The sequence below is a fragment of the Pygocentrus nattereri genome, chromosome 20 (assembly GCF_015220715.1).
Source record: "Pygocentrus nattereri isolate fPygNat1 chromosome 20, fPygNat1.pri, whole genome shotgun sequence".
In the NCBI taxonomy this organism is placed as follows: Eukaryota; Metazoa; Chordata; class Actinopteri; order Characiformes; family Serrasalmidae; genus Pygocentrus; species Pygocentrus nattereri.
Genome location: NC_051230.1, coordinates 23,132,807 through 23,156,607, shown reverse-complemented (window position 1 = coordinate 23,156,607; position 23,801 = coordinate 23,132,807). Strand labels below are relative to the sequence as shown.

The following is a 23,801-nucleotide window of genomic DNA, read 5'->3' as shown; positions in this document are numbered from 1 at the left end:
TTTTACTGGACTTTCCTACCCAACCTAAATGTGCAGGATGTTCAGGACATTTCACCAGGAGGAATGTTAAGCTGCTATAACAGGTTAAATATAAAAATATGGCGTTCAGAAGGTGCGCCGGTACACAGCAAATATCATCAGGTACCCTCCATATGAACACATCAGACAGACAATCAAAGAAACGCAGCAAGGAGAGAACTCATTACTGCTCAGAGTGTGGAAAGAGTTTTACTCAACAGAGTACTCTCAAAAGACACCAGCACATTCACACAGGAGAGAAGGTGTATCATTGCTCAGAGTGTGGAAAGAGTTTCAGTCGTCAGAGTCATCTCCCAACAACACCAGCGCATTCACACAGGAGAGAAACCCTATCACTGCTTCGAGTGTGGGGAGAGTTTTAATCAGCAGATTCATCTCCAACAACACCAGCGCATTCACACTGGAGAGAAGCCACACCACTGCTCACAGTGTGGAAAGAGTTTTAATCGTCAAAGTTCTCTCCAACAACACCAGAGCATCCACACAGGAGAAAAACCGTATCACTGCTCACAGTGTGGGAAGAGTTTTACTGTACAGAGTCATCTTAAACAACACCAGCGCATTCACACAGGAGAGAAGCCATATTACTGTTCAGAGTGTGGGAAGAGTTTTAGGCATTCAAATACTGTGACGACACACAAGTGCACTAACAGAAGTGGTGAAATAGGCAGCAATGATTGTAACTTTAACACATTTAAGGAGTAAAAGTCTGCAAGGAATGCTGCTGCCAGCCAAGATTTAAAAACCTTTTAGGGGAAAAAACAGGTATTGCTTTACGCAGTTTCTGAAACATGAGCATAACATGAAATATAAATTTTCTGTACTGATCAAGTCAGGCCTACTTCATACTCTCCCTAAAATGAGTTTCATTTGTAATATATGTTAAACACTCAAGAAGCTCCACAGTGAATAATAAGAGGTTCTTTATTTTCTAATTCAGTAGATCTTAGCCAGTACTGTGTTTCTAATGCAATGATGGCTGATTTGACAAACATTTGACTGTGTTTGGCTCCTTGAATCCCTCTTTTACTCATTTGATTCCTCCACATGAACTAGTTAATGCTTGTTGCAATGAAAGTGCCACTTTGTCTTCCCTTTTTAACGGTTAGATGTTATCTGTATGTTGTATCTTTGGAGTGTTTTTGTTACAGTCCTTAACAAATGTGATAAGACCCTGGAGACTGCAACAGTAAAATCTTGTAGTCTGGGAAGAACTGAATTGCTTTGCAATGGAGACACTGGAGTGTGAAGGACTGCAATACTTTAAGCTGTCTGAGAGATGTACAGGTGACCTCTCCGCAGTATGGCCTTCCTATGCCTGTTCTATGCAGCATAAAGTTGCCTTTAAGTAAAACTACAACTCATGAACTTTTCATTATTGTTTTCAGAGACCTCAAGGACTGTTGATGCTCTTTGTGAGACTTGGAGAGTGATTTTTCTTCAAGAAGTGTGCTGTGACATGAGATAAGGATTTTTAGCCAATCTACAGTCTATTCCCCCAGACATGGTGGCAGCTGTGCATTAAATTAAACCAAATTGCTCTTTCAAAACAAGCAAAGTCTGCCTATTTTTAAACAATTAGCTGACGCAAAGCAGAAGGACACTAAGTGAATGGAATAACCTGACTGGAGGAAGTGGTTTACAGTGGAGTGCTGCTCGGTAAGTGAGGGACCGCTCTACATTGGTATCTGTTGATGCCTCTTTAAAAGGCCACTTCTCCAGAAAAGCTATGATTCAACAGAAGCCACAATTCTTTTAATAATGGAAAGCTTTGCTACACTGAGTGGGTTTTTTGCATCTTAAAGAATTGCTTTGCTTGCTTCACCATCAGGCTGCAAAGAGGGTAAACAACCTCATTCTCAGCATTCTATATCATTTTGAATTGTTCAGTGTGACTAGTGCGCTGTTTTTCTTCTTTCTTACTTGTGTACGGGTGGGTGAATGAAGAATAAATGTTTGATGAGATGAAATGCATGTCTGCTACAGTTTCCCTTTGGAGTCAGTAAGGGCAACAGCCTAAACACAGGTCATCTTTAGCTTCTCTGAACAATACATTCTGAAAAAGCCTAATCAAGACTGAACAATAAATGCTCACTCTAGTTGAGTACGGTTCCTCAGTGTTTGTTAAAGCAAAATAGCATTTAACTAAAATATGCCACAAAAGCCACACAACTTTGACAGAATTCATATCGGCCTGGATGTATAACATTTTTGAGCTACCCAACATTAGACAAGATTTACCTTGCAGTTATCTCGAGCAAAAACTGTCTGGCAATGCAGCTGTTTTAGGTATTCCACCATGCTGTATAACCTAATAGATGCAGACCTCTTTTTTATTCCATAATGTCATCTATTTCAAAATCATAATAAAATTTTGATGCATGTTGCACACACACTGAATTCGTCTTTGTGAAGGCACACATGTAACATACTGAACAGACCAGACAAGCACACAGATGTTAAGAAATATCTATAAATGCAATAAATAGAATAAATAATAAAAAGTTAGATTTAAAAGATCTAATGTGAAAATGGCAAATTACATTAAAATGAATATTTTTAAAGTAGTAAAAATAAGCATTGTGGTTCAGAGGAGTTATACAGTTATATAGTAAGGGAGGTTTGTTGGTTGTATATAATGAACATTTAGCATTTCATCATTTTATGTTATATTTTTGAATATATTTTAAAAAATATATATGTACACTATATTTCCAAAAGTATTCACTCACCCATTCAAGTAATTGAATTCAGGTGTTCCAATTGCTTCCATGGCCACCAGTGTATAAAACCAAGCACCTAGGCCTGCAGAACATTAGTGAAAGAATGGGTCGCTCTCAGGAGCTCAGTGAATTCCAGCGTGGTAACATGACAGGACGCCACTTGTGCAACAAGTCCAGTCGTGAAATTTCCTCAATACTAAATATTCCACAGTCAACTGTCAGTGGTATTATACCCAAGTGGAAGTGATTGGGAATGACAGCAACTCAGCCACGAAGTGGTAGACCACGTAAAATGACAGAGCGGGGTCAGCGGATGCTGAGGCGCATAGTGTCAACTTTCTGCAGAGTCACTCACTACAGACCTCCAAACTTCATGTGACCTTCAGATTAGCTCAAGAACAGCACATAGAGCTTCATGTAATGGGTTTCCATGGCCAAGCAGCTGCATCCAAGCCTTACATCACCAACGCGCAATGCAAAGTGTTAAATGCAGTGGTGTAAAGCACCGCCACTGGACTCAGTGACGAATCACGCTTCTCCGTCTGGCAATCAGAGGGACGAGTCTGGGTTTGGCGGTTGCCAGGAGAACGGTACTTGTCTGATTGCATTGTGCCAAGTGTAAAGTTTGATGGAGGGGGGATTATGGTGTGGGATTGTTTTTCAGGAGTTGGGCTTGGCCCCTTAGTTTCAGTGAAAGGAACTCTTAATGCTTCAGCAGACCAAGAGATTTTGGACAATTTCATGCTCCCAACTTTGTGGGAACAGTTTGGAGACGGCCCCTTCCTGTTCCAACATGACTGCGCACCAGTGCGCAAAGCAAGGTCCATAAAGACATGGATGAGTGAGTTTGATGTGGAAGAACTTGACTGGCCTGCACCTGATAGAACACATTTAGAGTGGAAACTGCAAGCCAGGCTTTCTCGGCCAACATCAGCGTCTGACCTTACAAATGTGTTTCTGGAAAAATGGTCAACGGTTCCCATAAACACATTCCTAAACCTTGTGGAAAGCCTTCTCAGAAGAGTTGAAGCCGGTATAGCTGCAAGGGGTGGGCTGACATCATATTAAACCCTATGGATTAAGAATGGGATGTCACTTAAGTTCATATGCGTGTGAAAGTGAGCAAATACTTTTTGAAATATAATGTATATACACTACAATTTCTTAAAGCTTTCTCTAAAAATATTTTGAAATAAATCATTTATGTTTAAATGCTTTTTAAGAGAATATTAAAATGTAAGCATTATAATATATACAGAATATTCATATACCATTTTCAATAAATGTGCTGTGTATACATGCAAAAATTATATATATATACACTAGTACATACTATAGTGATACATTTCAGAACAAATTTAACATTAAAAGTAATAATAATAATTGTATTTAGAAGGACCTTTCGAGGATAGATATACAGTAGATATAAAACAGGGTAAGTCAACTTAACTTGAGTTTATGTTTAGTGGTATCAGTAGTACACCATGTTATAGTGTTTAAAAAAGACAGCATCTATTTTGGTAAACTTGCAGGAGTGCATAAAAATATATACATTGTCAACAACATCATGTTTAATGTTGAAATAATTTTTGTTTGTAATTTTGTTCATACAAATTACAGAACTGCAAAATGGTTACAAATGAACATCATTCAGAACAAACATCCATTCTGAAGAGATATGAATACAATACAGTTTGTTTTAACTCAGTATATCCTGAAAGTTTTATATTTGCAAGAAACAACTTGCAACCTTTTTACGCCCATTCCAGCAATAGCTGCTGTTCAGGTGGATACTGCACATTGGTGGTGGTTGCCTGTCTCAAATTTCTAAGCTAAATGTTACTGTAACTCCTTATTATTATTAAACACAAATGAGTGAATTATGCATTTTTCAGAGCACTTTTTTTGTGTATTACCTAGGTAGTTTTGTAGTATATGTGACTGAACTCAAGCTGTCAGCACATCTGACCCTGTTATTTATTTTTATTTTAATTCTGCTTTATTTTTTCCTAAGAGTTCCCAGTTGTGCAAAGTGAAGCACATTTTTTAAAATAGTTATTAAGTATTAAGAATATTTTTAAATAAATATTTTATATTCATGTAGTTGGAAGAACAGAATAAATATTTAAACTAGTTTTTTGACAAGTCATTTTATCTTGAGATTGCGTCAAGAACGGTGTTGCATATTACAACTCTATGTAGGTTGTTGCACAAATCTGTGATTTTAGGTACCGTGCCACCATTTAAAAAACAAATAAAAAAGACCGGAAAATTTTTAATTAATTAGATTAACCCCTGCTACTTCTTAACAATGTAGTAATAAGTTGCCAATCAATTACCAACAACTGACTTGTTCCAATATTAATAAGAAATTAAAAATGCAACACAGCCTGGTTCTTATATAGATGTTGACTTTGAGCTAAATGTCTACCTACCAAGACCTTGTCAAAGTTCACTGGATGACATCAGTGTAACAGACCTAGATTCTCCATATATGGGGGCATAGTCTGGCAAGCCATGGACTGATGTGGCATATGCAACATCTCTCCAGTCATCAGCAATTGATAGAGGGCATCTAAGATCCCAATCCTTTTGACCATGTTCCTCTCCATACTCACACCGTTCTTGTGAGCAATGACTTGAGTACAGAATATTTAAATTAACTTTTAGGTTAATTCCATGACATGTCACTTAATTTCAGTTCTAAAGTTCAAGAAAGCCTTCAAGCCTTTAATTACTTTTACAGTGACTTAACAAACTTTCCCAATGATCTAAATAAATGTTTGCCCCATTAGGATCCAAAACATATCTTAAATATTGTGCATACAGAATGACTGAACTGTTGTGAAATACAAACTTGGTATAAAAACACTAACACGAATATTTAAATTAAATAAGCTAGTTTCATGTTTATTTCCCACAATGTATTGGTGTATGTTTTCATGTCAGATTGCATAATATTTTATCTTCTTTCAAATCTACTTTCAAAGCTGAACTTGAGTTAAAAATGGTTTCGCAAAAATCTAAAAATAAATTTTACTTTTTTTTTTTTTTTTTATGTAGAATATGTCACGCATTCGGTTCCTTCTGAGAAGGACACAGACTCCAGCTCCCAGAGTACACTGGGTGATCATGTGACTTTGGGGTCTCAGTCTCCTGTGTCCTATCAGAGAACAATTAGCTTAGAGTATATAAGCCCGGGCTTTAGGGGGTGTCAGTGTGAGGTATTGTTTCCTGGAGACCACTGAGTGGTCTCTTTTGCTGATTCTGATAGTTATACTGTGTTTTGACCACGTCTTTTGCCTTCTCCTTTTTGGTACTGCTGCCCTGTGTTTTGAACTGTGTGTGATCTTTTTGCCTGGATTCTGACTATGATTTGTGTTTTGCCCCTTTTGCTTTGGTCATTTGGTTTTCATTAAACCATCCTCTCATTCATCTGCACTCATCTGTTTTTTGTCAGCTCGTTACAGAATAGTATATATAAAGTACCAGTAATAAAAATTAACAGTAGCAAAGCATCTCAATACATTTAGTAGATGATCAGCATATTTCAAAATAAAGTTTGTTGATAATCTACTGAATTCAGTTTTTCACTTTAGGGTGAGGGTTAGGAAAGGAAGTAATATATCGGCATTACAGCTGTAAGATATATACTGAATGTTTTCAAATGCTTTACTAATGCTACGTCACTGATAGTCTGTTGAGTGTTTATTAATCATCTTCAAATGACCACACAAAATAAAGTGTTAGCCGTGAATAGTTGATTTAAAGTGAAACATTATTTTTAGTTTTGTATTTACATCCAGTTAATATTCTCCTCAAATCAGTCAAATCAGTCTCCTACAAAATGCAGTCAAGATTCTAATAGAGCAGATTTAAAGAAAAATCATTACTAAAAACTACTTTGTGTTCAGCTTTGAACGTTTGCATGGATGCATGAGTTACATTAATTTACATTAATACATTTTTCATGGAAATCTATGACATGACCTGACAGATCACGGTCTTTTAGATAGGAGCAGCAATTACCTATGTCATTCACTCTGTGGTGGTACCGCTCAAATCTGTTAGTCACCTATCGTGGGATGTTCCAAGACATTTATCTGCTCCACAGTATGGAAACCAGCAATAACACAGAAATATACTTTGTTTTAGATAACATACATACAATGTACAGTATATGGCAAAAGTATTAAGAGGTTTAAAAATCAAGTATAGAGCATACAGTATCCATAGATAAACACACTGGCTGACTCAGGGTTTTTGAAGGGCAGGGGTGAAAAAGTAAAAAGGCACCTACTGCACAACAAAGAGAAGTCAACCGGCCACTTTTTGCCACTCTAGTGGGCACTTTACCAATGCTTTTTCAGCATTGGGGAAATGAGGGGGAGGGGGGATTACCCCCCTGCTCCACCTCTGTGTCCAACAGTGGATGAACAGTAGAAAGGATCAAACTGAAAAGTTGTGACTTTCACTGTGGTGCAAAGAAGCTCACAGATCACTAAGTGCTGTAGCACAGGGCATGGATAATTCTTGTGGCCTCAGTTGTAATAGTTGTAACCAGGGCATTTGAGGGGGATTCAAATATTGACCAAGAATTACTAAAAAAAGAATACTGTGAAGAATATTAAGAGTCCTGTGATATTTTAATATCACTGCAAGTTTGAGATGTACACACTAAGTATCAACACACATAGATGAAAACAAAACAACAAAATGTCATCTTAAGTTATTCATAGGTCTGCAGTACTGCTATCTCAGCAATCTAAATACAATATAAGTTTTATTTTTATATTTAGTCATTTCATATTTAGTGACACTAACAAGGTAAAAAACTGCTACTTACTCCCCCCACCCCTTTGAACCCACCATCCCTCTTGAAAAGATAACTACTGGCTATTATGCACACTGCTGAGTTCTAGACTATTTCTGGAAGCAATGTCAGCACAAGACCTGTTGGTTGGTTTGAGGCCTGACCTGAACCCCATTCAACACTTTAATGATGAACTATTAACACTAGCAATAATACTTAAATTATTACTCAACCTCAGCACTTCACCTCAGTAATGCTGAGGAATGGAAGCAAACCTCGCAGTGATGTTCATAAATTTAGTCAAAGGTCTTCTATGGACATATTAAGGATGATTTTAGAATGACATTACAATTAGCAAGCAGATATAGATGTGATCTTCAGGTGTGCATATAATTTTGGCCACGCACATCATTTAAACGGATGCCAAGCATTCAAACAATGAGGCTTGATGTTTTTTAATTCAATAGTGAAAAAATAATTCACCTTCACAGTTTGTGGTGTTCACATATTGTTTCCTGCAGCAGCTTTCCCTGATCTTCAGTAAGACTAGCAGAGTTGATCAAAGATACATAGTTGCTCAAAAAAATATTGGCTTTTCTTACAAGCAAGCAGTCATTGCAGCCAATGTACTCAGCTCAAGCTGATGTAAACGCTTCAGAGCTGAAGAAGATGGAGTATTTCACAGCCTGTGGTACATGCTAAGTGGTCAAGGTCTGCGCTCTGAATTTTAATGTAACGCAATATTAGCATAATGATAACTGACACTAAAATTAGGCAAAATAGGAAACGCACTAAGTTTATAGTTTTTATTAGCATTCTGTAGCCCCTCTAGTCTAAACAGCCTGACACTGCTTTTCCACTTTCCTAATGTTTCTAAAAATAGCATCATTGCTTCCCACACATTATTCACTGCTGTTGTTGTTTGATTTAAAACACCATGTTGTCAGACAGAGGAGGGTCTAGTGGGTTTGTGTTGACATAATGTATTATTTAGGCACTAGGCACTAAGGCTACAAGCTATAAGGTGTCACGCCCATAGTATGAGACTCCTACATGTGCAGTGACTTTTTTATGTAGTGTTTTATAACAAGAAGCGGCTTAGATAATGTGTGTGTGTGTTTTATAACATTTCCAGAACGTAAACTATTATAGGCATATTTATTAATATTAACTAAGAGGTATTGAGCGCTAACAGCTTTTATTTTGAAAAATACATTTCCGGTTGTCGCCGTTTCTATTCCTCGCTATTGTTGTTGTCTTCACACAGCTGTCCAACCCGTCTCATTGTCGTTTCTTTTTTCGTTAACCTCTTAAATATGCCACAAAATAAATGAAAGAAACTGAACCGTGTGAAGAGAGCGCTTGTGCTGGCCGAGTGAAGTCGCTGAGACGTACTGGAGCTGGAGCAGGAGACCCCGCTGCTGCTGCTGCTCAGATGGGCTACAGCTTTTCTCACAGCGTCTCAGCGGAGTCATACGTGTCGACATGCGACTTACATGCACCTAGATCCACATTCACTTTCTCTGCAGCGGCACTGTTGCAGGTTAAGGACCGTTCCTAGCGGTTTAACAGTTTTGTGTGTTAGTAGTTTAGACTCTGAGGTGAGTCTTTAGTGTGGAGGCTGAAACTGTAGAAATATAATGTGCAGAGAAATAATGTGCAGACAAGCTGCCAAAAGATCCCATTCCATCCTGTTTCTCAGGCCAGTTTAAACATTAAAGCAAACACCTGGCTTTAGTGGACTAAAATATGATTAATATGATGTTGGTCATTTTTTGCTTCTGCATGCAAACCAAGTTAAGATATATATATATATATATATATATATATATATATATATATATATATAGCAGCCCTGTCACTGTGACTGGTTTAGACTGCATATTTATTTACTTAAGCAATACAAACGAAAACTAAATCATAGGGCTCAGTCTTGTAGTGATGGTATCTTTTTATTTCCCCTGGATTGCTGTTGGCCATTTGTATAAAATCCTCCTGCAGCCAAATTGCTGATACAACCGTTTTATTTAAAAAAATAAAAAAGTCATGCTCTACTTGGACCACCTGGGATTGACAGTTTAATAATCCATTGAATACCAGCTTTAGTCATTGTGGTGCAGATCATTGCTTGTCCTCTCAGTAACTGTTGTTCCTTCTGCTTTCAGGTCATCCTGCAACACTTGCTGGCGTTTCTGTTACCTTTCTTATCATCAGTCTGAGGAAGGTCTTGCCAGCACTCTCAGAAAAAAAGGTATGAAACTGTCACTTTGGCAGTACCTCTCTTTGGAGTGTTACTGTCGTGTCAGTACCATTAGTCAGGGGACAGAATTATACCATCATCAATTGAAATGACACTTTCTAAATTGTATTTACTCCATTATCAAACCAGCTTTTCAGTTGCATATTATCAAACCAGTTGTGTTGAAGGGGATGTTTAAGGTCTTTGCTAGGGCTCTGTAGTTTTCCACACAAGTGTAACCAGTAGCAGTGTCTGTTTTAATGATACTAGACGCAATTTTCATAAGAACATTTTCATTTTCCTGCATTAATATGAAGAACTTAATTTCTGTTTAATCTCTGGCTGGTTCTTCTCTCTCCACAGTGCAGTTATAAAGTTCTGCTGGAAGAATCCAGTCAAAATTATCTGCCCTTCAAAAGCCTTAACATCTTGGAGGACTTTGCGCTTTAGAATTTTACTACTGTTTATCATACTAGCTACTTTACATTCAGTATTGAACAAGTAAAGCAGACCAACCATGTTTAGACACTGAATTCAAGAATTAGACATCAACAGCTGTCAATAAACAATAATAAACCCTTCATATTTTCATCTTGGAGTCAGAGAGCCCTAACCAGCCTGGGACATTTATTCACTAATAGTAGGATGGTTTTTTCAGGACCTTCAACATAATCTAGGAAAAGAACAACATACCAGATCACTGTTAGCTTTAGTATATACAAATTAAACAGGTTATAAAGAAAACAATCAACTTTCACAGTCCCATTCCTTTTCTCTACTCAAAACTACACAGCCTTAATCCTCAGAATACAAGATCATTTCATCTTGTAAAATGGACTGCAGATATAGATCATGTGATCCCAACAGGCAAAGCATAATGACACATTCTCTATGACAATGAATTCAAAACTTCAGTTAATACAATATAAAACCTTTCAGAGCTCATATTACAACCCATAAACCGCACCATATGGGATTTAGCCACAGTACTACATCCACACTGCCCAGTCACAACAGACAATTACTGTCATACTTTCTGGCTTTGTCCTCATATCCATTATTTCTGGTCAGAGATCATTGGCATCTGTGATCTGTGAGTTTATGCAGTCAGATAACATACATAAACTCAACAGTTACTGAGGTAGTACCTGAGTAAACAGACTACTTAAAGGGAAATTCCCCAGCTTTTTCAAGATTTCTGCATAATTAAATGGTTAGATGTAAACAAAGTAATTCAGAGTGGTTTAGTGTGAAATGCTCCATTCTAGAGAAACCTCAGAATTGTTCACAGTGGTGCTGATGAGAACCAGACAACAGAAGAGTTTAATGCCACTGAAACAGGGATGTGTGATGTTATCCACAGAGGGCCAGGGTGTCTGCTGATATTCATTCCAGACAAATAGAAGCACATCAGTCTCAGTCTTCATATAAGTGATTACGTGAGCTCCTGCTTTATTTGAATGAAAACCTGTAGCCAGTGTGGCCTTTCACGAATAAGATTGAACACTCCAGCTCTAAAAACAACCTTGTAGAAAGTTATGACATGAAATGATTATGTATACGCTGCCTGATGTCTGAGACATTGTTTTACGATAGGTTTGCAATTAGATTTTTGCAATTAGCTTTTAGTGTAGGTTCACTGGTGGTTTTGGATTCCAGATAAAGTGGCTATATTTGTGTTGTGGACATTGTGACCTTTGGTTCCTGTTTCCATGACTGAATGAATTTGTTTACATCTTCAAGAACTGAATTATGCAGACAAATGAACAATCAGTGGAATTCCCCTTTAATGACATCTCATTAATGATACCCAAGAATCTTAACCCAATAAATTAATGTCATTCGCCATTGCCAAAAAAAGAACTCTACTAAACTGGAAAGACAAAACCCAAATGTCCATAAGCATCAATTCAGCCACTTTACAGACCATTTCAACCTGGAATAAATCACAGCAGATCTAAATAAATAAATAACACAATCATTTGAGGAATGAAAAAATCTACCAAAATAACGGTAGACAAGATGGCAAAAACTGTTATAAGTGCACAGACTACCTTTATCTAACATCTATCTACTAAGACCTTTAAACAGCGTACTAAGCTTGTGCACTTGGGTAAAAAAAGGAATTATCCAACAACTCTAACTTAGCACTATCATGAAGGAACTTTTTAATAATACAGACACTACAATACTTGCTTAAAAACAAGCCCAAGGCTTAAAACAATTATTTTTACCCCTACCCCTTATTTTCGAGTGTCACCCTAACCCCTTGGAACTCAGTTACAAGGGGTAGTGGTTGAAATCTTGCCCTACAAAATGGGACAACCCTCAAATTAAAAAAAAAACAAAAAATAAAAAAATTTCTTCATGAAGAGGCTACTTGCACTGCTCTGTAGAAGACCTGGTTCCATGATAGAAGAGAGGGGGAAAGTTCAGCCTACCTCACTGCTGGGCTTTAGTTATATTTAGGGAATCATATGCTTTCAAAGAGGAGGTAGAAGACAATTATTTATTGTCGCCCACCGCTGTTTCTTTGGTGATACGAAGCTGCAGTCAGCTATTCGCCAGCCTCTTGCTTGAATTTTCCCGTTCCAGGTTAAATGGTGCAGCAGTTGAGAAGGGGAATGCTGCAGCCCTAAAGGGGAGGGAACTGGGGGCGGGAATCTGTCAATCATTAGAACCATTAAGAATAAAACCTGATGGTTTTGCTTCCTAACGGGAACTGGCTTGATGGTTGCCGTTAGAGACCATTAGGAAACGAACAACTGTATATAGAATCAGTCCCAGAACACCTAATTAAATGATTTCAATCCGTTACACTGTGATATCAACCCAGAACACCATTCGAGACTGAAAACCACCAGGAACCGACAGAAACTTTTAATGGGTCCTATGACTTTTTTCAACAGGGAAGTACATTACATGTAACTCTCTCGCCATGTTATGGGCGAAAAACAGATTAAGTGATGATGTCGCTTAGCAGAAGAAACCAAACGTTAACGTGTAATCTAGTTAGATGTTGTGAGAAGGGGAAATTATGCAGACCAGAGACCTAAAATGATCATAAGCACAAACCACTGAAGGCAAACAGTTTCCATTAGAAACCAAGTGACAATGGAATAACTTTTTGTGAACAAGCAAAAGTTAGGTAGAAACAGTGTTTATATAAACTCAGAAAAAGACACGTGCCAGTCAGAACTGCATATGTGCACATATTTCTGTATTGTGTTCATGTTTTTACCCACAAAGTCAGGTAGAACATGTTCTATCAGTTCCCTAATGCTTTTATGTGTGATGGTCAGTCAGTGTTTGCGTGAACTCCGTCCTAAGCATGTACACATGCACACATAAACCAGAAGGAATGACAGATTTCACACAGACACTTTTTCAAAATCTATTTATTTTTGTAGTGTTTATTTTCTGAGAAAAGTGTTAATATTTGAACAAACAAAATTTATAGAAAATTAATTAATAATGATATATATATATATATATATATATATATACACACACACACATACATACATACATACACACACAGTGTATCACCCCTCACATTTCTGCAGATATTTAAGTATATCTTTTCATGGGACAACACTGACAAAATGACACTTTGACACAATGAAAAGTAGTCTGTGTGCAGCTCATATAACAGTGTAAAATAACTCAATATACAGCCATTAATGTCTAAACCACCAGCAACAAAAGTGAGTACACCCCTAAGAGACTACACCCCTAAATGTCCAAATTGAGCACTGCTTGTCATTTTCACCTTATCGTGGTGGAGAGGTTTGTGTGCTTGAATGATCCTAGGAGCTATGTTGTCTGGAGCAAAAGCTCCTGGTAGGGACTCCCATGGCAAACTGGTCCTAGGTGACAGGCCAGACAAAGTGTGATCCACAATCACCCCTATGAAACCGAAAAGGAAGGACTTGTGTACCCTGCCCGGATCAGGGTTACCAGGGCCCCACCCTGGAGCCAGGCCTGGGGGAGGGGCTCGCCAGAGAGCATCTGGTGGCCGGGCATTCACTCATGGTGCCCGGCCGGGCCCAGCCCGCAGGAGCTACATGAGTCCCCCCTCCCATCGACCCACCACCGATGGGAGGGGCAGTAGTAGGGGTGTGGTGCATTGTGGATCGGGCAGTGTCCGAAGGCGTGGGCCTTGGCGTTCTGATCCTCGGTTGCTGAAACTGGCTTTTGGAACTTGGAACGTTACCTCACTGGCGGGGAAGGAGCCTGAGTTGGTGCGCGAGGTTGAGAGATACCGGCTAGATATAGTCGGGCTCACCTCAACACACAGCTTGGGCTCTGGGTCCAATCTCCTTGAGAGGGGCTGGACTTTTTTCTTTTCTGGAGTTGCCCATGGTGAGAGGCGGCGGGCAGGTGTGGGCTTTCTCATAGCCCCTCGACTTGGCGCCTGTATGTTGGGGTTTTCCCCGGTGGACGAGAGGGTAGCTTACCTACGCCTTCGGGTTGGGGAACGGGTCCTGACTGTTGTCTGTGCTTATGCACCGAACAGCAGTTCAGAATACCCAGCCTTCATAGAGTCCTTTGGAGGGGTGCTTGAAAGTGCTCCTCCTGGAGACTCGATTGTCCTACTGGGGGACTTCAACGCTCACGTGGGCAACGACAGTAAGACCTGGAGGGGTGTGATTGGGAGGAATGGCCTCTCTGATCTGAACCCAAGTGGTGTTCAGTTTTTGGACTTCTGTGCAAACCACAGTTTGTCCATAATGAACACCATGTTTGAACACAAGGATGTCCATAAGTGCACATGGCACCAGGACACCCGAGGCCGCAGTTCAATGATTGACTTTGTAGTCGTGTCAGCGGACTTGCGGCCATGTGTTTTGGACACTCTGGTAAAGAGAGGAGCTGAGCTGTCAACTGATCACCACCTGATGGTGAGTTGGATCAGGTGGTGGGGGAAGATGCCGGTCAGACCAGGCAAACCCAAACGTATAAAACGTGAAGGTTTGCTGGGAACGTCTGGCAGAAGAACCTGTCAGATTGATCTTCAACTCACACCTCCGTCAGAACTTTGACCAGATATCGGGGGAGGTGGGGGACATTGACTCAGAATGGGCCATGTTCCGCTCCTCCATTGTTGAAGCGGCTGACTGTAGCTGTGGTCGCAAGGTAGTTGGTTCCTGTCGGGGCGGTAATCCTCAAACCCGGTGGTGGACACCCCAGGTGAGAGATGCCGTCAAGCTGAAGAAGGAGTCCTACCGGACATGGTTGGCCTGTAGGACACCAGAGGCAGCTGGCAGGTATCGACAGGCCAAGCGATCTGCGGCTTCAGTCGTTGCCAAGGCAAAAACCCGGGTGTGGGAAGAGTTCGGTGAGGCCTTGGAAAGTGACTTTAAGTCGGCTCCGAAAAGATTCTGGCAAACCGTCAGGCGACTCAGAAGGGGAAAGCAGTGTGCCACTAGCACTGTATATAGTGGAGATGGTGTGCTGCTGACTTCGACTGAAGACGTCATTGGGCGGTGGAAGGAATACTTTGAGGACCTTCTCAATCCCACCAACACGTTCTCCAGTGAGGAGGCAGAGTCTGGGGACATGGGAATAGGCTTGTCCATTACTGAGCCCGAAGTCGCTAAGGTAGTTAAAAAGCTCCTTGGCGGCAGGGCTCCAGGGGTGGATGAGATCCGTCCCGAGTTCCTCAAGGCTCTGGATGTTGTGGGGCTGTCTTGGCTGACACGCCTTTTCAACATTGCGTGGACATCGGGGGTGGTGCCACTGGATTGGCAGACTGGGGTGGTGGTGCCTCTTTTTAAAAAGGGGGAGTGTGTTCCAACTATAGGGCAATCACACTCCTCAGCCTCCCTAGCAAGGTCTATGCAGGGGTACTGGAGAAGAGAGTCCGGCTCATAATTGAACCTCGGATTCAGGAGGAGCAGTGCGGGTTCCGCCCTGGTCGTGGAACACTGGACCAACTCTTTACCCTCTCCAGGATTCTGGAGGGTTCATGGGAGTTTGCCCAACCAGTCCACATGTGCTTTGTGGATTTGGAGAAGGCATTCGACTGTGTTCCCCGGGGTATTCTGTGGGAGGTGCTTCGGGAGTACGGGGTACATGGCTCTTTGCTACGAGCCATTCAGGCCCTGTACAAACAAAGCAGGAGTTTGGTTCGCATGGCCGGCAGTAAGTCAGACTTGTTCCCAGTGAGAGTTGGACTCCGTCAGGGCTGCCCTTTGTCACCGATTCTATTCATAATTTTTATAGATAGAATTTCTAGGCGCAGTCAGGGGATGGAGGGTGTCCGGTTTGGTGACATCAGGGTCACATCGCTGCTGTTTGCAGATGATGTGGTCCTATTGGGGACATCAGGCCGTGAACTTCAGCTTTCACTTGATCGGTTTGCAGCCGAGTGTGAAGCGGCCGGGATGAGGATCAGTACCTCCAAATCGGAGGCCATGGTTCTCACGCGGGAAAGGGTGGAGAGTCCTCTCTGGGTCGGGGATGAGCTCTTGCTTCAAGTGGAGGAGTTTAAGTATCTCGGGGTCTTGTTCACGAGTGATGGTACAAGGGAGCGGGAGATTGACAGGCGGATTGGTGCTGGGTCAGCAGTGATGCGGGCTCTTTACCGGTCTGTTGTGGTAAAGAAAGAGCTGAGCCATAAGGCAAGGCTCTCGATTTACTGGTCGATCTACGTTCCCACCCTCACTTATGGTCATGAGCTTTGGGTAATGACCGAAAGAACGAGATCACGAATACAAGCGGCCGAAATGAGTTTCCTCCGCAGGGTGGCTGGACTCTCCCTTAGAGATAGTGTGAGAAGTTCGGTCAACCGGGAGGGACTCAAAGCAGAGCCGCTGCTTCTCCACGTCGAGAGGAGCCAGTTGAGGTGGTTCAGGCATCTGGTTAGGATGCCTCCTGGACGCCTCCCTTGGGAGGTGTCACAGGCAAGTCCACCGGGGAGGAGACCCCGGGGAAGACCCAGGACACGCTGGCGTGACTATATCGCCCAGCTGGCCTGGGAGCGCCTCGGAATCCCTCCCAGGGAGCTAGTGGAAGTGGCTGGGGAAAGGGAGGTCTGGGCCTCATTGCTCAGGATGCTGCCCCCGCGACCCGAACCCCGGAGAAGCGGAAGATGATGGATGGATGGATGGATGGATGGATATATATATATATATATATATATATATATATATATATATATATATATATATATATATATATATATATATATATGTTAACATATTTATGGATGTGTGTTTGTTTAACCATTTCCAAACCTCTCCTCGAGGAAGCCCAATATTATATGTGGTTAAAAAGCAACTCCTGGTTTGAGCAGTCACTGCTTCAGTAAATTGTGCTCATGATGTAATCGATGATATTAACAAGTCTCTGTGGTGGCTGTGAAGGTGTCAAGGCAAAATATGGACCCAAGAAATTCTTGTTACTTTTTATTGTTTTTATGTTTATTTGAATTATTAATATGACTTTATTCTAATGTATATTGTGATAAACAATTTTTGTTTAAAAATTTGCTTAGATACCTAAAAGTTTCGCACAGGACTGTACGTGAATATGAAATGTAGTGGAATTAAAGTAAAAAAAATTGCCCAAAATAGAAATACTTCAGTAAATATACAAAGATACATGAAAAACTAAGTACAGTAATGAATTACATGTTGTGAATATGTGTGCGCATATTTATTTATTTATTTATTGGTTGATTGAAAATAAGAAATTAGGTGATATTTAAGGCAACTTCAAACCATCTCCCCACTTCTGCATGCCTGAACAGTATGTGATGCCTTTTTGCACTTTCCTTCAAACCATTGGCTGATGCATAAAATGAGTGACAGGTCATTCACACTTGTGATTGGCCAATGCAAATTTTGATTGACAGTCAATCTGTTATATGATTGGCTGATGCCAGAAATGATTGACAGTGTCTCCACCCATTCATTACGCCCACTGGTTCTCCGGGCTGCAGATATTCTGGGCTTCAGGCGTCAATACTGCTGGACTATTTTAAGGTGGAACGGGAAAGTTAGCAAGCTAGCTACCGAGACATCAGCATGCTGTTAGCGATTTTTTTATGAAGAAAACAAAATTTTTAACGGAGAAAATACTTATATTTGTGTTTTTTTCTGATCGCTCGTGCAGCCATCTTGCAGAATTTTCTTTTTCATAACACCTGTTTGGAGTGTGCCTCTGAAAACCCTCACTTACCCTCTATCTTAACAAAAATGAGGACACCCTAAGTGGTAGGGGCAAGGGGTGAAATGGGATTGGACCCAAGTTTTATTTTAGAAGTGCACCCCTGCGGACAATTAATGACCTTTTATGTACTGCAACCTAAAAGAAAACGTGTAAAGCGGCAACACTAAACAGAAGGGACAGAAGGCCATTTGGGTCGCAACATTTCCACCCTTAAAATAAAAAACATTTCACATTTGATGCAGAAAACGAGACATGCAAAACAAACTCAATGTGCATCTCCCATAACCTACTCGGAATGTTAAATGCAATGTTACCATTTATTTGCAAAATATAATATATTTTAAAGGGAAACAAACTTTAATAAAATGTGTTGGGGACGCAAAGCTTTGGGTACCCTCAATGGTTATTGTAGCCAATGGGTTCATTTTTTATTTCATTAGACTACAGCACTTCCAAAATTTCGAAATCCCTCTGGTTTGTCTACGAGTTGTTTGCTAACTTCAGATGTTGGCATTTGAGGTGAGATCACAGTTAATGTTCATTTCTTTCCATGTTAGGTGATGCACAACAACACTGCACAGTAGGCCAATGTATCACTGTTCCCATGCCAGCCAGATCTTCAGTCTTCCAGATTTTGCTTTGACTTCAGTAGTTGGTCTTAACTTTCATTTCTTAATGCCATTTCAGACCGTGAAATTTTATAAGCAGAAAGTATAGTTAAAAGCATTTAATACTTTCTACTTGCTTTGTAACAGTCAATTATCTTTAATTTCAGGTTCTCAGTCAGCTGTTTTTATAAGCCTATGCCTGTGAAGTGCAAGCACTCTTAGGGGTTTGAAGCATCACATAATTTATAATGCTCTGAAGTTGTCTAAATGTGACTTTGATTACAGCCTAATGAGTCAAATGTGCTCTAAGGCCTTACCTGAAAAACAGAAAAAATGCATATAGTGACATTCATATTTCGGCCCTTATTGACCTTGTAAAGCAGTGGATCCAGTGATATTTAGGAGGGAAATGCACATAGAACAAAACTAATTGAGTTTGGAATCATCTTGTTAACCACAAGGTGTGATGGTGATGGTGATGGTTTTCCAATAATTCCAGTCATTTGTGCCATGGAGAAACCCAGCTTAGCCCCAGAGTTATCAATATCAGCATGACTAATGAATAACAACACAGCTTCAGTGGTATTTGTCTGTTTGAACAGTTTAAATAAGTAGGTGATAAATTTGTTGCATTGCACATTGAGTGTAGATTTTTTTTTTTCCCCCAGAAGTGAATGATGTCCTGCTTCAAGTCCTTGCGTGCACTTTCCTTCCCAGCCTAAATGTGCAGGAAGTTCAGGACATTTCACCAGCAGGAAGATTAAGCCACTGAAACAGGGTAAATATAAAATCATGGCATCCAGAAGATGTGCCGGTACTCAGCAAATACCATCAGGTACCCTCCATATGAACACATCTGACAGACAAACAAAGAAACACAGCAAGGAAAGAACTCATTACTGCTTAGAATGTGGGAAGAGTTTTACTCAACAGAGTACTCTCAAAAGACACGGGCGCATTCACACAGGAGAGAAGCCGTATCACTGCTCAGAGTGTGAGAAGAGTTTTACTCGTCAGAGTGCTCTCAAAAGACACCAGCACATTCACACAGGAGAGCTGCATCACTGCTCAGAGTGTGGGAAGAGTTTTAATCATGAGAGTCATCTCCAAGAACATCGGCACATCCACAAAGGAGAGAAGCCGTATCACTGCTTAGTGTGTGGGAAGAGTTTTAATTGTCTGAGTCATCTCCAGCAACACCAGCGCATTCACACAGGAGAGAAGCCATATCACTGCTTTGAATGTGGGAAGAGTTTTAATCAGCAGATTCATCTCCAACAACACCAGCGCATCCACACGGGAGAGAAGCCGTATCACTGCTCAGAGTGTGGGAAGAGTTTTAATCGTCACAGTTCTCTCCAACAACACCAGCGTATCCACACAGGAGAGAAGCCGTATCACTGCTCAGAGTGTGGGAAGAGGTTTAGTCAACAGATTCATCTCAGACAACACTTGCGCCTTCACAAAGGAGAGAAGCCGTATCATTGCTCAGAGTGTGGGAAGAGTTTTACTGTACAGAGTAATCTCCAACAACACCAGCGCATTCACACAGGAGAGAAGCCATATTACTGTTCAGAGTGCGGGAAAAATTTCAGGCACTCAAATACTGTGACGACACATAAGTGCGCTAAGAGCAGTGGTGAACTGGGCAGTAATGAGTGTAACCTTAACACATTTCAGGAGTAAAAGTCTCCAGGTAACAGTGCTGTCAGTTCAGATTTAACAACTGTTAATAGGGGAAAACCACCTAGTGTTTTCAGTTCTTCCTAAAACATGAGCATGAAATGAATATATATCATTTTCCGTGCTGAAGACCAAGTCAAGTGTGGGCAGAAACGCTTAACAGTGGCAACACTGGAGTATGAAGGTCTGCAAGACTTCAAGCTATCTGAGAGATGTACTGGTGACCTCTCCTCAGTATGGTCTTCCCAACAGCATTAAGTTGCCTTCTGGCAAGACTACAACTCATCTTTGAAATTTTCCATTGTTGTTCTCAGAGACTTTAGGGAGCATTGATGTTTTTTGTGATGCTTGGAGAATGATTGTTCATTAAGAAGTTTGATGTGACATGAGATAAGGGCTTTTTTGACCATTTCTAATCTGTACTAGCAGACATGGTGGCAGCTGTTTATTAAATTAAACCTAATTGTTCGTGTCTACCTGATCCAGCACTAAATTTGCGCTAAACTGGATGTACTGTCAAATTGCACGTTTTTTAATGTTGTTTAAATTCCTCTCACTAATATTGCCTATACTAGTGCTGGTCAGTTAAGTTGGGACGCCCCCTTCCCCATTACCTCTTAAGTCCTGCCCTTCCCTACCTCCTCCCTTTTGACTTTTGTTTCATATAAGGAGGTAGAGATCAGATGTGCCTTAATTAATGTGTCAGATGTGATCTCTATTTATCCTATATTTTCATTACATATAAAATCACCAGGTTTATACATACAGTTATGTGTAACATAATAGCAGTCTGACATCAATAATGTGTTTAATTACTGATTTTGGCAGAAAAGATAATAAAACTTGGGAAAATATTCATGACTAGGTGCATCCGAGTAATGGGCAATCAACAGAATCAACAGTCATGACATGCACGCTACTAATTGGGTGTAATTGACTGATTTGATGAAAGGCGTGTGTTCAAATTAATAGCAGTGTTGAGTTCAATTAGTGAGGTCATTCATTCTGTGAAGAAACAGGTGTCAATTATGGCCCTTATTTAAAGATGGAGGGCAGCAAATGTTGTATCTGTTGGTTTTAGCAGTTGCTCAGTGAGTAAAATGGGTCGTTCCAGACACTACCGAAGGAGAAAGAAGTTTGATCAAGAAGTTGATTGGAGAGGGGAAAACATACAAAGAAGTGCAGAAAATAATTGGCTGCTCAGGTAAAATGATCTCAAATGCTTTAAAATGGCAAAAAAAAAACCCGAAACACATGGTTGGAAAAGACATACTACCATCCGCGTAGATCATAGAATAACAAGAATGGCAAAGAAGTTCCAGGGAAATGAAAGAAGATCTTCAGTTACCTGTGAGTACTGCAACAATCAGAAGACGAAGAACTATTTTCAAGAAAGCCTCGCAAAGTACCATTCCTAAAAAAAAAGGTTGAAAAGGTTAGTTTGCCAAAGAACACATTGACTTGCCTAAAGAAAAGTGGTGCAACATTCTATGGACAGATGAGAGCAAGATTGTTCTTAATGGGTCTAAAGGCCACAGACCGTTTGTGAGACGACCCATAAACACTGAATTCAAGAGTACAGTACACTGTGCAGACTAAACATGGAGGTGCAAGCTTAACGGTTTGGGGATGCTTCTCATACTTTGGAGTCGGCCCCATTTATCGCATACCAGGCACCATGGACTAGTTTGAATATATCAAAATACTGAAAGAGTATTGGTAATAGGTCATGTTGCCTTGTGCTGAAGAACAACAACCACAAACACACCAGCATGCGGGCAACATACTGGTTACAGACCAACAAGACTGATGTTATGAAGTGGCCAGGCCACTTGACTCCATGCCACACAGATGTAAAGCAGTTATCAGAAATAAACGTTATACAACTAAATATTAGTTCAGTGATTAACAGAAAAGCTATATCTGTAAACAAATTTCAGTTTATACTGTAAATATTCAAGTTTGTAAATGAAAATGCAGCCTATTATTCTTTTTTCTTTATTTTTAGTTTAAAAATTGATACTTTGTTCATGTTTTCATTTGGAATTGAATTTGCAGTGCTCCCAATGCCTTTTGTACATGGAAATAAATGCTATTATGAGGATTGAGCTTTTTCTCAGTTGTTTTAAACACACTGCTATTATTTTGCACATAACTGTATATGTATGTTCTTGGGTTCATTATCAGCAATTGTGCTGTATCATTTGTTGCTATTGGTCCATTTTAGAGTGAATTACTTATACACATATTGCTTACATCAGCATGATCCATGCACTGTAATAGTCAGCTAAGCTTATTCTTTTATATTTGTTTCATATGAGGTGAGGAATGCAGAAAAGAAGTAGGGGTTTACTAACCTGTAGTAAAGGGTGTATTATTTATCAGAATAAAGTTGTTACAGTGCAGGGTACTGGTTCAAAAGAAAATGCAGATACAATAACACTAGACCTTATGTCACAAAGTAATGTATTGTCTTCTTTGCATGCCTCAACTAAGTCACTACACTTAACCAATGATGCCAATGTGCCACTACTTCCTAGATCCTGAGGCTTTTTTTTAGCTCTTTGGATCTCAGTGCATGGTTTCAGTAAGAACACAAGGATGGTATGGAGTCTTCTGCTGCTCCACCTGCTAGCCCTAGCCAGCGCTTGACTTTTATGTAATGTGTTGCTGCTGGATCCTCTGCCCAGCCAGCTTCTGTTTCTGCACCAAGAGCAGGCATGATTGTTTCAAAGGTCAATTTTGTTTAGCTTTTTACTTTGACAATTGCATTTTGTTTCCAGTCTGAGAAAAATGAGCAGTAATATGAATCATTACACCACAAGTTACGTGGGGCCTGCCCAGTCATTTAATCGATTTTCTTGAGATAAAATCAAGCAAAAACTATCAATAGTAAGAAATTTCAATAGTATGCTCAGATTTTAGTAATGAACTTTCACTGTTTTGCTCATTCTAGATGACATCTTAAATACTGAGTCAACTCAGCTGAAATATCAACTAGGTATAAATACAACACTTTAAATCAACTGGTTTTATGTTAATAAATAATAAATATAAGGTTAATTTATTGGTGGAAATACTTCAGACAATTGTGTGACATTTTTCTTTGAAATTTAATCTTTCAGACAGGTAAAAAATATATGGTTTATGGTAATCATTTCTGTCAAATTTACGAACTAGTAATTTGTGTGTAAGGACAGAAGGTCAGTCCATTTTATAGGCCATTTTAATGCAATATTTTCTCAAAACAACATTGTTTTCTTCAAATCTTTTCCTGAATAAGGACAGCTATGTCTCATTAACATATAAAATACAGATGTGATATGAACTTTCCTAATAACCTTCATAAAGCTCCAGAGCATATCAACTCTCTATCCTTTTGATTTGTTGTTCTGTTTCTTGCTTTTTGGACAGCAAGACATGCACAGAATCTCCAAGTGGCTGCATTCTCAGTATAGGCTGACTTTTCTTTGAGGTTGTCTTTGAGACTAGAGGAGCCTATAGCATATTGATTGTCA

The 23,801-nt window shown here is 40.0% G+C and overlaps 1 long non-coding RNA gene and 1 pseudogene across 1 annotated transcript; both read left to right on the top strand.

The window, feature by feature from the left end:
• Nucleotides 1–98: 98 nt before the first annotated feature.
• Nucleotides 99–21,762, top strand: LOC119261553 (annotated as a pseudogene).
• On the top strand, nucleotides 8,809–10,416 carry LOC108414324. The gene is made up of 3 exons (XR_001856858.2): nucleotides 8,809–9,176; nucleotides 9,741–9,826; nucleotides 10,178–10,416. It is a non-coding gene; the product is annotated as an uncharacterized LOC108414324 (long non-coding RNA).
• Nucleotides 21,763–23,801: the final 2,039 nt, after the last annotated feature.